The sequence below is a fragment of the Macrobrachium rosenbergii genome, chromosome 55 (genome assembly GCF_040412425.1).
Source record: "Macrobrachium rosenbergii isolate ZJJX-2024 chromosome 55, ASM4041242v1, whole genome shotgun sequence".
Taxonomy (NCBI): domain Eukaryota; kingdom Metazoa; phylum Arthropoda; class Malacostraca; order Decapoda; family Palaemonidae; genus Macrobrachium; species Macrobrachium rosenbergii.
The window spans coordinates 67,390,376-67,406,185 of NC_089795.1; the positions used below are offsets into that span (position 1 = coordinate 67,390,376).

General features: G+C 35.6%; 1 protein-coding gene across 8 annotated transcripts in view; it reads right to left on the minus strand.

Moving 5' to 3' along the window:
• The window catches only part of LOC136835366 (tyrosine-protein phosphatase non-receptor type 11-like), a 147,626-nt gene that overhangs the window by 105,955 nt on the left and 25,861 nt on the right, over nt 1-15,810 (minus strand). Inside the window, exon 1 of one of the 8 annotated variants that reach the window (XM_067098786.1) lies at nt 14,252-14,844. The exons of 5 other annotated variants lie outside the window; for them this stretch is intronic. The gene's annotated coding sequence lies outside the window, so the exon portion shown is untranslated. Of the gene's footprint in view, nt 1-1,917; nt 2,101-14,251; nt 14,845-15,810 lie in introns of those variants that run through there. 2 more of the 8 variants (XM_067098793.1, XM_067098796.1) reach the window with 2 other exon arrangements.

A 15,810-nucleotide genomic window follows, 5' to 3' on the forward strand; every position in this document is an offset into this window, starting at 1 on the left:
TTTAAACAAAATAAGGATGTCACAGCATCAAGGAAACAAACAAATGGTAAAAAGCCTCAAGTTTCATCTCACACATACTCTTACAATGTATCTTACTCTTTCTTTATAAGATTATTCACTGTATAACTTTAAGAGATAAATCAGACATATTTTTAACCAAATAATAAATTTACTGTAATTGTCACAAAGCATGTTTTCTTTGAAAAAGTAATATTTTTACAAGTATACAAAGAAAAACAAACAGGGGATAATGAGAGGAAGACAAGTTGGGGAGATTGTGCTGGAGTATTCTAGACATTGCTTAGGGGAATTTTGTGGGTGTGACTTCTGCTATTGGAGGTGAGATTTATGCTCATTTACCTCCGTCAGAGATTTATCCGTGGCATGACTGCTGCAGATTAAAGTACTGTGATTACTGGTATCTGCAACATTGTTTACGATGTGCCTTTGCAATGGCCACAAGAAGGATTAATTAATAAATTGTATTTGGTCATTCTAAATATATATAATATATATGTCCTGCCGTGTGCCTCCTAACATTCTTCTTAAAACTTTATTCTCACATTGACAGAACCTCGACACACTATCATTACACCAAACACACACACACACACTAGAAAAAATTACTTCCAGAATAGTTCCACCCTTCCGGGTTTGGGGGGATTACCATGTCGGGGCCCCCTCTCCTTTGTGGATTACGTTATTGTATGTACAGTATTGGCATTTAAGAGCAACGATCTGATTTTCATATTGGATACGAAAGCACCACACCAATTTAGAATAATGGGCAATACTGGCATAGCTGAAATCACCAGTAATGTTGCATCTAGGCTTATCTGGCAGGATGTCCCAGAACGTCTTTTTAGTATACGCACTGTTTGCTTAGTGATTAAGCCTTTCCATGGATGGGAAAATGATCATCATTGTCTTTATTTTAAGGTTAAAAACTCCACTCAGAAAAACACCAGTGCTGAATCAACATTAACTGGTAATAAAGCCAGTTAAAATTGCACGACATAATCATAAAAAGTTTTTATTTACGTAAATTTCTAAAATTATTTCATGTTTTTTATCTCGTTCTACCTAATAACATCAAGGTGCACAGTGCCATTCCCGTTACTAAATACACAATTCCTTTCATTTTTCCTTTATTATACACAATATGAATGAATTCAATTATATTCTAACATTTTTCGACAAAAGGAATCACTGGACTGATACTGGCCTAGTAGAGAGCTCCCATGATCTTGCCCGTCTTAATAAAGAGTCGTCTGACTGTCGCATTACCATCAACAATAAATCTCTTACCATATGGAAAGAAAATAACCATCGCGGTATCAAATTACTGAAGGCCTAATTAGGAAAATATAAATATCACAATATGTAACTGCAATAACCACAATGCCATTCTAACTTCCCGATTTCTTTACAAATATTTTCACTACCGATTTTTAACCATGTCACATCACTGAATGCGGAACAGTTGTTGCAGTTATACTCATCGCTTCACCAAACGCTATTTTTGCAGCGAATTCTCTAGCTTTCGTGCCAGGTCGTGTTGCCGGTTGGTAACCATTCCCAAATGTCGCATCAGTAATTAGTTAAGCAAAGTGCTCATAGTTTTACCATGCTTTGCTTAGCATAGTCTATCCTTCAATCGGTTTGATAAAACTAACACTCAACAACCCATCAGCTTCCTTGCTTGCATGGCTACGGATTTCCTACAGTAAATACTGATCCATATTACTGATATACAATGTACTCATCGACTCATTATTTGTGATGGCCCGAGTTTTGCATTACTAAAAATATTTCAGTCTTCAGCGGAAAAGGAGAGGCAAGGTGGCGAGACTGGTTGGCCATATAGCCTACTGAGTTGTCTGTTCGGGGACATTCAAAACTCAAAACACCTCTCACCTTTGTTTTACGCAATTTCCGTTCGTTGTATCAGTTCGGGGAGGTCGCGTACATTGCCTGATAAGATAATTCCCGAATCGTCTCCACAATGGACGAAAAAAAACTTATAGTACTAATATAACACATCCAAACTAGCTTCAAACTCACAGGCTCTTGGATACACTGTACGATATTCTACGAGTCATTACTTTTTACAGATGAACGGTGCCACAACGATAAACCGAGAGAGAGAGAGAGAGAGAGAGAGAGAGAGAGAGATAACAGGTTCCGAAGACATAAGCGAATTAAATATAAAAAAAACTTCAGGCAGTGGAAGAAAAAACTACAGAATTAAGATTAGAATGTCAATTAAGTCGTTTAATCATATCATACCATGATGTTATCATCAATGCATTGATCATCAGTGGAAATACCAAACAGCCTATTCTGTCTTTCATAGATGACAATTCTTTGACAGCAATTGCATGTGTAAAAAAATCATAATTAATAAATAAGTCTTTCCGAACCACCAAGACAATAAACAGCATAAAGTGAATGATAATCTATTGTGTAATAAAACGAAGCAGCTTGACAAAGTCCACTACACAGACTTTAAACGTGAGAAGACAGACCGATCTGAGGAGAGATTCAGAGCCGCGTGGAAAGGGATCATAATCTGATATGCCACTGGCAATTCTTTACAAACATATATTTTCAGCTGCTATAAAATGAGAAAAGAACCACGAAGAAACAAAGTCACCACAACCGGATAGAAAGACTAAAATCACGATAGTGAACCCAGAATACACCTGCGTACTAAGAGTCATTACAGTGAAACAGCGTCCAGGCCTTTACTGGAGAACAGTGAAAACAGACGAGCGACTAAGCCAATGGAAAATATTCCCGAATACCCACAACAAAGCAAGAACGCCATTCCCACACCATAAAAATCCTCCATGACAGGATAAAGAATCCCACCCCACTTAGCTCTTCCCTGGAACCATGACACGAAACCAAGAGTCATAGAAATGAATAAATGAATTATAACAATAAACTAATAACTAGTAAGAGGAAATCCACAGGAATGTTAACCATGACAAAAAAAAAATAATAAATAAATAAATAAAAAAATAAAATGCAGAAACATAACTCTATATCAAGAACCAAATTAACCACAACTTTTGAACAACACAATGTAGAACAAGATTTAAATTCCATATTAGCTATGGATACAGAATTGCCAGCAGAAAGCCTTCAACAAGGATTATGAAACAGAGCAGAGAATCATGACATTAAACATACCTAATTTCAATAAGTGATAACCAAGTACAATCCCAACACCGCTAAGAACAAATCCAATAAATAGTAAATATGAGCCATGGCAATAATACAAGAGCAAACCTACTGGGCTGTGCTGATACACATTGATTCTTTACCCAAAAAAATGAACTGAATCATAACTATGAGCGGCGAGAACAAACACTGATCTGCTCCAACGAAACTTCACCACGACTTATGACATCTGTGTGAGAAAATTCTTAAAACCATGGTTTTGAATTAAAACACTTTAGATATTCAGCAGAAATAACTGTCAAGCTTGGATATCTTTAACTTATCCATATACATGATGAATGCAATCTATAAGCTAAATATAAAGTAAACAAAGATGCAACAAAAGATCACCAAAAGAATATGTTGCAGAGAGAGGAAGAATAAAAACCCATCTGTCAAGCAGCAGGCTCTTCTTTTAAGCCGATAGTATTCAAAAACAAAACTGTTGCGGCAAACATTTCACGATAAGTTTGAATGTTTGAAATTCAAGCAGAGCTTCAAGTCCTGTGCGAAATTTGAGTAACTAGAACATCGGGTTAAGCATTAGGCTGCTTATGCATGAAACGGGTTGCACAATTATCAAACGTATGTGCAAAACATTTGCGACAAGTCACAATCTACAGTAAAAGAAAAACACTGTCAGCGATGCCTTTGGCTAAAAGGTTTTAGATGTTACGAAAACTCATCACATCAAAACATTTCCTATAAGGATTAGTGACTGCATCAACAGAATTTCATAAACTTCAGTTCTAAACAGGTGGAAATTAAACACGAGAAAACCCCTTCAATATATAACAAGATGTGATTGTGAAACAATGCTAACCGACGGCAAAGTCTTATTTGATCTTTAATTTCTACGTATGACTAAAGGCTTTACCCTTGGATTTATCATTGTGGCTCTTGGATCCGGCATATACAATTTTGAATTACCATTACCCAGAGGCGATACAAATGAAGTTTGAAACTGTTATTTTTTTTTTCAAAGATGAAAATAGACGGCACTGGACGCTGAACAGGGGGCATAAAAAAAAAAAACCATTGCACCCTTGTCGCGGACAATTCATTACTGTCAATTTCGATGGACTTTTGTCGACACATCTAATGTGAAAAACTATTAAGAGCTTGAGGTGTTTTCCTTTAATTCGGGCAAAAAAATATAAATTTTATCTATTTGCACCTAAAGATATTCCTGTATTAATTAAATTCAAAAGCTGATCACAAAGAAAAATTCCATAAATATGCGCAAATAGGTGATTATTAAACATTTAGACAACTTGCAGAATTACCTCTATGAGAGACCTATTAAGCAAAAAGCAATCACAGATCACCAACAAAGACAATTATTTGAAAAAAAAAAAAAAAAAAAAAGTTTCCATTTCAGAATTGTATCCAGTGCACAATATGTTCACTACAAACGGCCAATTTTGCGGGGAAATTAATTTCTCCCGAAATACAACCCGTTTACTTAATATAAAGATCTGAACTGGTAATGAAATGACTTGAACGCTCTATAACCTTCCCTCTTTCAATCTGTACAAGTATTTTTCAAACAAATAATCCCCGACAAACGACACTGCCCAAAAGAAAGGAGCAGCCAGAAATAACATCACCAACGTGACTGACCCATTAACTGGGCTCCATAAACTAGTGTCATATCAACTATGGCCACCAACATCAGATGCTTCATGTTATTAACCAGAATTAGTTTTTAATAAAATGGTACAATCTACCAACATAAGAAATAATCACGATCTTTTCAACTTCACAATAGAAAAATGAAAGCACAGAAAGCTGTTTGACAACGATAATAACTGTCAACAAATACAAATGCGCAAGCCATTCTCATCTAACATCTGTAAACTTTAAAGAGTAACGCAAAACATTATTACAGGCTTATCTGCTACCATCACAATGACAGTGTAAGCGCCTATACGAGTAGCGTATTTTTTGTACTTAATTGCTTATTTATATCATTTTAGTTTAATGGCGTAAGTGTTACGCAATGGAGTAATTAATCAAAAACTCGTAAATGTAATTATGTACCAAACGTCTCATATAAACTCTATCTTTTTAATCCCAAAACAAAGCTGCCGTTCACTATGCAAAAATAATTCTTATGCAAATTTAGTTCTGCATATTTATACATTACCATGAGGGCATTTTCGGTAAAAAAATCATATAACATCATACAGGAGAGAGAGAGGAGAGAGAGAGAGAGAGAGAGAGAGAGAGAGAATCACAACTGATTAGGTACACAGTGCTTGAAAAGTATAAAGTGTACAGATTGCTTATCAAACACATCGCAGTTTCGTCAGCTTATGCACATTTGTTCTCTGTGGCTAACAAAATTAAGGTCACTCGCTCCAAGGTAATCTAAATACCTGCCTTCTTTCTAAAAGTGAATCATTTCATGGATCTACTTCCTGGACGTGTAACTGACTGCATACATCTGTCTCTTGAATTCAGTAATCAAAATCAGGATATGAAAAAAGCTACTAAACATATCTACCTTTGCACGCAATTTGGCTGAAATCCCTTCCACCGAATGGAAGAAGTTACGATGAGAAATCTGACAGACTCACTAACAGGCAGGCAATCTCCCTTCATGCAAATCAATGCATGATGATCTACCATTTCACCAAGTGTGAAATTCCTTCAACCATAAAAGAAGAGTTGTGAGACAATCAAGCGTGACTAACAAACTGATTCACGGACAGACAGACTGTCTCCCTTCATAAAAAACGTCTGTGCACGGTGGTCTACCTTTGATCTCATTTTGATTGAAATCCCTTCCGCCATGTCAGAGGAGTTGCAATGAAAAGGTAAGCGTGACAACCCCTGACGGACAGACGGGTGAAGTGATAGACCTAAGTACGGATGGACAGTGACAAGCTAAGAAAAACCTCCTCAGAGACTGTCAGTACAGTAGGAGACTAAAATTAATAATTGCGAAATATTGCACCACTTTCTATCTCACAAGGCTTGTGAGCAGCATTCTAATCTCAGCCTGATGAGATGCATTCTTCACCAAAGTATAAGTTTTGTACCTTTTAACTGTTCATTTAAAATGCTTACCGGAAGCGGTAAAAACGATCAACCATCCAGTCATGTATTTAATCATAGAACATTCAAGAAAATGAAGCCTTCAGAGTGCTACAAACATAGAAACAAATCTCATGAAGCTGAGGAAAAACCTTCTCAAAACATGTCTTAAAAAAAAAGGATGAAACACCGATAAAGAAACTGAGTCATAATTTGATGTAAATTTGTTTCCGATATTCTCAAGAGAAATAAAAAAGCAAAGGAAAGCATCAAGAATTATAACAAAATATCCACTCTGTTTCGTATGCAAACGCTGCCAAGTTCTTTCTGAAAACCTCCGGGAAAATGATAGGCTACCAAAAGCCCCAAGTACAGACAGGTCACTAGATGGAGGAGGAGAAATACAGCATTCAAACTGCTTCGGAGGAACAATTATAGTTGTAAAGTTGTATGAAAAAATGGCTTCAGAGATCAACTGTTCCTAAGTTCATTAAGAGAATAAATGGAAAATAAGTAGAAAAAGCTAAAACTAGGGAAAGGAGTCAGTGTAGAGCAATCTACTATGACAAGAGCTATACTTGGACAGAGCAAAGTGCTCCCACTCCTCGAGTTCTATTACCAACGTTTCTTACTGTACTGCCGACAGACAGACAACGAACCACAATAGCAAGACTGTTAACATAGTACTAAAAACGAAATATGTCCATGATAGTTATGATCATTATTTACGAATACAAAATTTAAAAAAATACTGCAACAAGGTGAAGGCTTTGTGGTGTCTTCTGTCTTGCAGTCTTTCCTGGTCTCAATGATATGACAACGAAATGATCATTCCACTCAATAACCTCAGTTATAGTTCAATGAAGTCATCCAAGGAGGAGGATTCAGCTCATGAACGTCTGATTGTTAAAAATGGCATCATTCATCATCAACTTTAATTCATTCACGGGTCACATTATGAGACCTCCTTAAACTACTTAACACAACTGATATCACCATTTTGCTTCAATTAATGTGCAAAAGTCAGCCAATTACGATGTCTTGGATCATGCACTAACTTAAAATACATAACAGGTAAGCCCCGTCCTAAAGACTTAGGTAAAGCTACTGAATATACAAAACACTAACGGTCATAGTGATTTTGCATAAACAGCAAACAAAATTCATCAGTAGGCTTAAGAAACCTGCCGTAAAGTGATGAAACTGTTAAAGCACACATCTTATTACAAAACAAACGCCCTCATTAAAACGCAATCTTGTTCCAAAGTTTGACACCAAAACATATACGGTATTTCGAGATTATGAAAATATACGAGATATAATTTTTCCAGAAAGCAAACGTAATGCTGAAAAGTTCAAATATATATATAATAGTATATATATATATATATATATATATATATATATATATATATATATATATACATATATATATATACATACATACATACATATAAAACCTTTTTGTCACGAGAATGATTCTGAATCCAGTCATTAAACAGGCTATCAAAAAGTTTAATACAGTATACAGTTAAAGGTGAATGCGCCGAGTTTAATCTGCGTTTTCTTCTTGATAGTTACTTACCGAGAGAGTAAATGAATATTAAACTCGCACCAACGCAAGCCTGGCTATAATAAGTTCAGTTGCTCGAAGGTCATCCGTAATTAAGCTCAATCGTGAGAAGGGTGATCGTCACGAAGCTGAAAGGTTAAATGTTACTTCTATTTGAGTTAGAAATAAACAGTAAACAGTTCAGCAGGAGAGAAAATACTTTGTGTATAAATGCTTCACAATGTATATGTAGCCACAATTTCTTTTCTCATTTTTGAACGGTAATAAAAAACACAGAAAGTGCTGACAGCTTAAATTTTAATAATCTTTAACGTTTAATATCGCACTCAAGGTTTACAAGAGGTTTACAAAAAGTATTCTGTCGACAACGAATCACTGTAATCTATACTCCAAAAAATCATGACCCATTTTCTCTGACAAGTCTTCTTTCCTGAAACATTCGCCTAATAAGCTGCAAATGGCTTTAGGTTTTCATCACGATGCTTTCATTTTTGCAGACTTAATGACACTTAATATTCCTTCACTCCCTCATATAAGAACCTTCCACATTGTTTTCGAATACTCAGCGATACAAAATAGCTCTCGTTTTCGACTGAGTAATCAGCTGGACATCACCTCTGTTCTCTCACTTGCGTGAGATCGAAAGACACCTGGGAAGGAAGGAGGCTCTTCATTCATTTCTTTTCAACTTTAAAAAGTATTTCAGTAGACAGTATATATATATATATATATATATATATATATATATATATATATATATATATATATATATATATATATATATATATATATATATGCCTTGAAACTCTACCCTCAATCTCAGTGGCTTAGTTGCATCTTGTGCCTTTTGGCCTTGGTGAATTTTGGTCTATTGTGCAAACTTCCAGTTTATTTCTGCCATTTTCTCTCATTAGTTTTGGCTAGTTTATCCAAGATATGGAGAATAAAGAATCTCCGCACGCTCGAAGATTCAGTGAGGGTTGCTGGTCGAGATACATGGCGTTGCAATAACCATACGTCAAAACGGTAACGCGTGCTACCTGTCAAGTTCATTACAAATACAGAAACCAAGCTTTTCCTTCCTTGTTAAACTCTTCTTATATTTATATTCCATCCTTTAAGAAAAAAAATTAATTAAAAAATCAACGTAAAACATGTTAAAATACTTTTACAAAAAAAAATTAAGACTGAACAGCTACTAAAAAATTAATAATAATAATAATAATAATAATAATAATAATAATAATATAATAATAATAATAATAAAAGCTATCTTAAGGGTTGTAAATGCAAGCCGCCTCTTCCAACTTCTGTGTTGAATACTGCTTTGTTCACGCATTTTGGTTCACCACACCTCCACTGTGTGGCATGCTTGTCAGATCCACAGTATGCACATACAGATGTATTATGGCAATTTTTTCTTGTATGTTAATCATTCCTCTAAACCCACCGGTGTGCACCCAACATAACAGAGAAGCATAACTCTTCTAGAGGAGAATTGTTTCAGCCTCGACTGATGTTTAGTTTGCCAGAAAAACGTAGCAAATGTGTCAGAAGTCATAACAACATCGTTGCAATTTTCAGCGCTGCGCTTTCTGTGGGAGGTGGGCTCTGCAATGGTGCCTGAATGCAACAGGTGACGGGTGCTAATGGCGCGCACCCATTTGCCATATGCAACCAGCGAGTTACCCAGCTCATTCTGACTCAAGCTCTTAGTGACAATGCACAACTCACCAAATTTTCCTCCTACCAGTTTCAGATAAGTTCGTTCAAGATTTGGACATAACTAGACGCTTTTGAAAGGGGTATTATTACTGAAATAGTTTTACCAGACCACTGAGCTGATTATCAGCTCTCACAGACTGACCCAGAAGGATTTGTATTTGTATATATATATATATATATATATATATTATATATATATATATATATATATATATATATATATATATATATATATATATATATATATATATATATATATACTAAAATTATATTTTTTACTAAAAAATTTTTCAAAAAGCATTAAAATTGGATTAATTGCTAATGTTGAAGCATCTGACAAAAATTTTACTGATGGATTTACTTCAAAACTTAACTGTCGCTGCTGATTATACTCTGGACATCAACACAGTAAATTCAGAGCATTCAGGAGCAGGGTTATGTGAGGTATTCATTAGATGTAATGTCTTACAGTTCAACGCCTTTATTTTCTTCATAATTGAATCATAACCGGCATACCGTTTTTCGGGATCCGAGTTTAACCTGTAAGCACCCTTTGATGAATTTTTTGAAGCTCGAGCCACTCGGAAAATTACTTCTGATAAACTGCTTAGCTGCAGAGCACCCTCAAACACAAGTACTGTATTCGCGTTATTACCAACAGCATTACCAAATGAGGAATCTTCAACATTAAGAGCAAGTGTTTTCCATTCGTTTGCCAGAAGTTACCAAACACGGCCACTAGAGGAAATTTAGGTTTCTCGATGTAAATGATCGATTCAAAGACAAAAGTTTCGGATACTTCGGTAGCGAAATGATAACTGACAACTTGCTTTGGGGAGGTTTTAAGACTTATGGCAGTACTAGAGATTTCGGTTCCTACTCAATATTAATGTCGTTATCGTAAACTTTACTTGTACTAGTCAATCAAATTAGAACAGAATAGAATACAGAATTTAGGCCAAAGGCCAAGCGCTGGGACCTACGGGGTCATTCAGCGCGGAAACGGAAATTGATAGTAAGAAGGTTTGACGGATGTAACAGGAGGAAAACCTCGCAGCTGCACTATGAAGCAATTGCTAAATAGAGTCGAAAGTCAGATGGAAGAAAGACAATATGAACAGAGGTACGGTAAAAGGAATGAAAGAGGTTGCAGCTAGGGGCCGAAGGGACGCTGCAAAGACCCTTAAGCAATGCCTACAGTGCATCACGTGAGGACGTGTGACTTAACAAGTTAATGACCGATTCTCAAATAACTGGTTCCCCGGCTAATTGACTTAATCAACGATATTAGGTGGCTAGAGAAGGAGATTGAAATTTCTGCTGTTCTAAGAATTTGTACAGTTAATACTATATGCGTGCCATCATCATTCCGGAAAGTAATATGAGTTATAGAATTTGAGATGCACTGCTACTTTATCCTTTTACTTGTTCGCCGTCTCCTTTTCTCAAGAAACCTTTTAACTACCAATGTGTCTCTTTCACTGCTGCATTTCGGACTGGAATCGGGGGCATTTGTTTGAACTCATAAATTCATTGTTAACAAAACAAACAGTAACTAAGCTATTTAAAAAATTAGACATCACTGCCAATATACGAGTGCGTATGTATGTGTGTGTGTATATGGCTATATATATATATATATATATATATATATATATATATATATATATATATATATATATATATATATATATATATATATTATATATATATATATTATATATATATATATTATATATATATATATATATAAATATATAGATGATTTATATATATATTATATTAATAATATATACATATATGTATATGATTTATATATAATATATTAATAAATATAATATATACATATATATATAATACATATAATATATATATATATATATATATATATATATATATATATATATATATATAATGATAATTTTTATTACGTTTATATAACAAATAACTAGATTCTGAAAGAAAGAAATGAGAAAGAAGGGTCAAAACAAAGGTAAATTTATGAAAACCTGGGGACGGAAAATGTTTCATTGACATCTAAACTTTGTTTCGTTAAACTCTTAAAAAACTTCTAAACTAAGATTCACGATCAAAAACTTCGTAGCACATAAAATCAAAAGCAAGTTTGCCTTACTAAAGCAAACTGAACACACAATCATCTTTTCCTCCGTCTACTCTGGCCAGATCAGCATGCTTGCGATGACGTGGCAATCTTTACCTGCTCATTTTAGGTCTTATCTAGGGTTGATGCTGAAATGACCTTGCATTCTCTAGAATTAAACAACGCTTGGCAATGTTTACTAATCAGTTTTAAAAGTTACTGGAACGGATCTCATCTGAAAGATAATTATTTCTCAGTCCTGCAGTTTTCTGAAATCTCTCCCCTTAACAGCGCATTATTTTTCCTTTAGTTATGCGCTGAATTTTGAGAAGATAGAGGTCGGATTACTGCATGATTCACGTAGATCTTGGATGTACGTTGTTGCCGAAGGTGATTAACTCTTTTCAGTTGAATGGCCATAAAGACATTAATACCAGTTACCTTTCAGACTGGAATCACATTTAGGTTATCATTAAGAGAATTACATGCACTTTGCAGAATGCAGCTATGAAAGGTCTTCATGTTTCTATCTGTTACATAGTTGTCAAACCGTGCAGTACCTTTATCATATCAAGCGTTAATTTTACAAGATAAGAATACTGGTCGTACCCATTACACTATACATATAAGCTGCCTGGGTCAGCGATTCTTTATTAACATGAGCATTTTGCTTTCATGTATTTGAAATGCGTTTAGCAATATCAAGAAAACTCAATGCGAGTTTTTGTTATGAATAACAAGTAATATTATTTTATACAGAGTATACAAAAACTCTAACTCGTACCTGATTACAAAATATATTTGAATATGACAAAGTTTTAAGGTCCATAAATAATGTCAGCCAGTGACTTTTCTTTCGCTTCGTATTTCATGCGTCATATGAATAGGAGCTGCTGACAGCGCTACTGATTAAGCAGTTAAAACTGAAACGTTGTATTAGCCTTACAGCAATCATCAAGGTACTTTCACACAGCAATAATATATATTCCAATGCATTACATGTGACCTGGTTACTGAAGTTCAGACTAAAAATCATACGAAGCTGTAATTCGTTCCCGACGATTTCAGATCTAAAATGAATTTCATCAACTTCCACTCCATGCATCTCACTATGATTATTCAAGTTAACCTTCGTCAGCTTTTGTTCCAATGACTGAGTGACAGACTACTTGTAGTCGAAATCTAAAACAAGTACGGCGTCGATTCGGACATAAATTCTGACAATGAGACCCAAGATGGGACTGTCTCGTATAACCCCCGATTCTGACTTTCCATTTTGCTTATATATATATGTGTGTGTGTATATATATATATATATATATATATATATATATATATATATATATATATATATATATATATATATGTGTATGTGTGTGTGTGTGTGTGTGTGTGTGTGTGTATTGCTTATATATATACAGTATATATATTATATAATATTTTAGATTAATGAAGCAAGATACACACATACACACACACAAGTATTTAGCTTACAACCACGATAAAGAATAAATGACAAAATATGTAGAAGACCTTCCACAAAAAAATGCATCACCGAAACCATCATTACACATAAAGAGTAGACAATTTTAGATTAAGTGTAAAAAGATGGTTTCCGTGACGCATTTTCAGTGGGTGGTCCTCACCACATTTTGCCTTTAATTCTTTATCGTGGTTGTAAGCTAATCACATTTTATATTCGATTCTTGCTTGAATAGCAGCCACTGAAGCTTAATAAGGATAAGCGTGACTCTATTCCGGGGAGATTTATTCACTGTTAGTGTCGCTGCTATCTCCATTAAACCTAATTTCTTCAAGTAATTTAGTACAACCTTATACTGTTCCAGCATTCTCTTCTCGTGGTTACACTTATGTAAAAGCAACGTATTTTTACCGGATCCCTCTTTAATTACGGTATTTTATTTCGATGGCTGCATTTCTTGGTAGATAGTGCCCTAATTTTCATATCTAATGTGTCTTATTTAGATGTTCATACTTCTCCCGCGTTCTTCCCTGTCTTTACTATTAGAACATAGGTATTATTTTCCTTTATTCTTTGACTATCAAGTTTTTTTTCAGGTTTCTCTTCGACCCGATTAATATATATCATGTATTACATATCATGTATTATCTTTATCAGCTTCTATCTCTTTATCTTCTATCACTCCTTTAATTACATTAATTACTCTATCGCATTTGACAAATGTCAAGAACTCCAAAGCATAAACAAAAAACAAAAGTCAAAGTCTAGCAATCCCTCGCTGTACAGTTCGTGTGTGAGCTTTAAAGGTCACTGTCTTTACTCCACATACTTTGCAATTTACCCAACTACCACCAATAACTCCTCCCAATTCAGGCGACGCTCGGGAATAAAATAATCCCATAGTAGACGGTGAACCGTGACGCAAATGGTACGGCTTCGAAGCAAGTTTTCCAAACTTTAGTCGGCAAACAGCAGAAACACCTTCACTTTGCTAGTGTAACATCAAACTTATGTTTCTGTTCCTCGCTCAAACATCTCCAAGGAAATCGATCTTATTTTCCTGCTATTTTCTCAGAGGAAACACCCAGAAGACACTCACACACACACACGTGGGACACAAAACGAGACGGGGGTATGTTTGGCACTAACTAAAGAGCTGACGGAGGAACAACTGGCCCCCAGGCACCAAGGAGAGTACGGGAAGGGCAATTGGGGGTGGTGGCTTTCATGGTATGACTGGACATGGGGAGGAGAGAGAGAGAGAGAGAGAATGCTACTAGAAATAAGCATAAGAAGCTACAATGTGTGACATTAATAAAGTCGTCATCGTAAGAGAACCAACTTAAACTAAATGAGTTTTAACTGGTGGTCTGAGTAAATGTATCCAGTGGTATCCTGACGGATGATATTATGGCAACCATAGCACTTAAAAGTAATACAGTACTTGCAACAGACACTGGATGCAGTCTAATGAACAGAAGACAAAGCTTTCAGGCAAGATCATAAAAAAAAAACAGGACAAAAAAGTGCAAAGAAAGAAATGAGAGAAAGAAAGGGGGAAGAAAAGGAGGACATATGGGGTTGTAAGAGACGGCACAGCGGAGATGGCGAGGGAGGCAGGGAAGGAGGGAGGGAGAAGGAGGAGGAGGAAGAAGAGGGTGAGCAATGATGAATCTTAACTGGCACAATCACATCACAACCACCTCTTCTACCCTCAACTGGGTCTCTCTCCTCTCTCTCTCTCTCTCTCTCTCTCTCTCTCTCTCTCTCTCTCTCTCAATAAGCTTGTACTACCAGTAACTACCTTACAATTTCAAATTACATCCACTCACCCATTCATTCACGCATGCCCTTAAACAGTAAATAAAACCTACCCACTTACAGTTCAAGCATATTCAACTTCGAATGGGGTCTTACAGCTACCTTCCATGGAGAAAGAGAAACATGACAATAACGCAATGTTTGAAGGGTGAGAGTGTGACGGAAAAAAGACAGACCAAGTCACAAACACGAATTTAATTGCCAAAGCCTCTTACCCTGTCGAGTAGTGATTCTTGGAAGAATCTCAACTATGTGGCGAGAGAAAAAAGAAATGGAAACTATAGAAATTCCTCCACAGGCTTTCAGTGCATTCGAACATTACAAGAAACCAAATCCTTTGAAAACATTCGCCCTAAGAACTCTCGCCCTCCTTCTAAGCTCTTATACCAGACTAGAGAACATTCCACCAACAGAATCAATTAAAACTTACACCAGCGTCACCTTGTGACAGCTCCCAAAACAAAACAAGGAAATGAACAGGATGTATAAAATACTCTTCGATCGGCTATCACTTCCTTCCCAATGGACAAATCTCTGGGTAAACGGAATACAAAGACGCCTCTCACTACATCCTAATCAATCACCCTTTGCCAAACTGGACCCAGGAACAAGGCAAGTAGTATCGACAACGGCCAACGACGGCTTCGTTTACAGTTTCTTTAATCTTAATTCTAGCAATAAACTTCAACAAACTATGATATAACTTTTAACTAGATATAGACTGGAGAGCCCAATATCTAAACAAATTAAGGATACGTAGTTAAAAACAGACATCAAAGGATACAGCCTCATGAGTTTACAAAATTTACACACGCACACACATGATGTGTTATATAT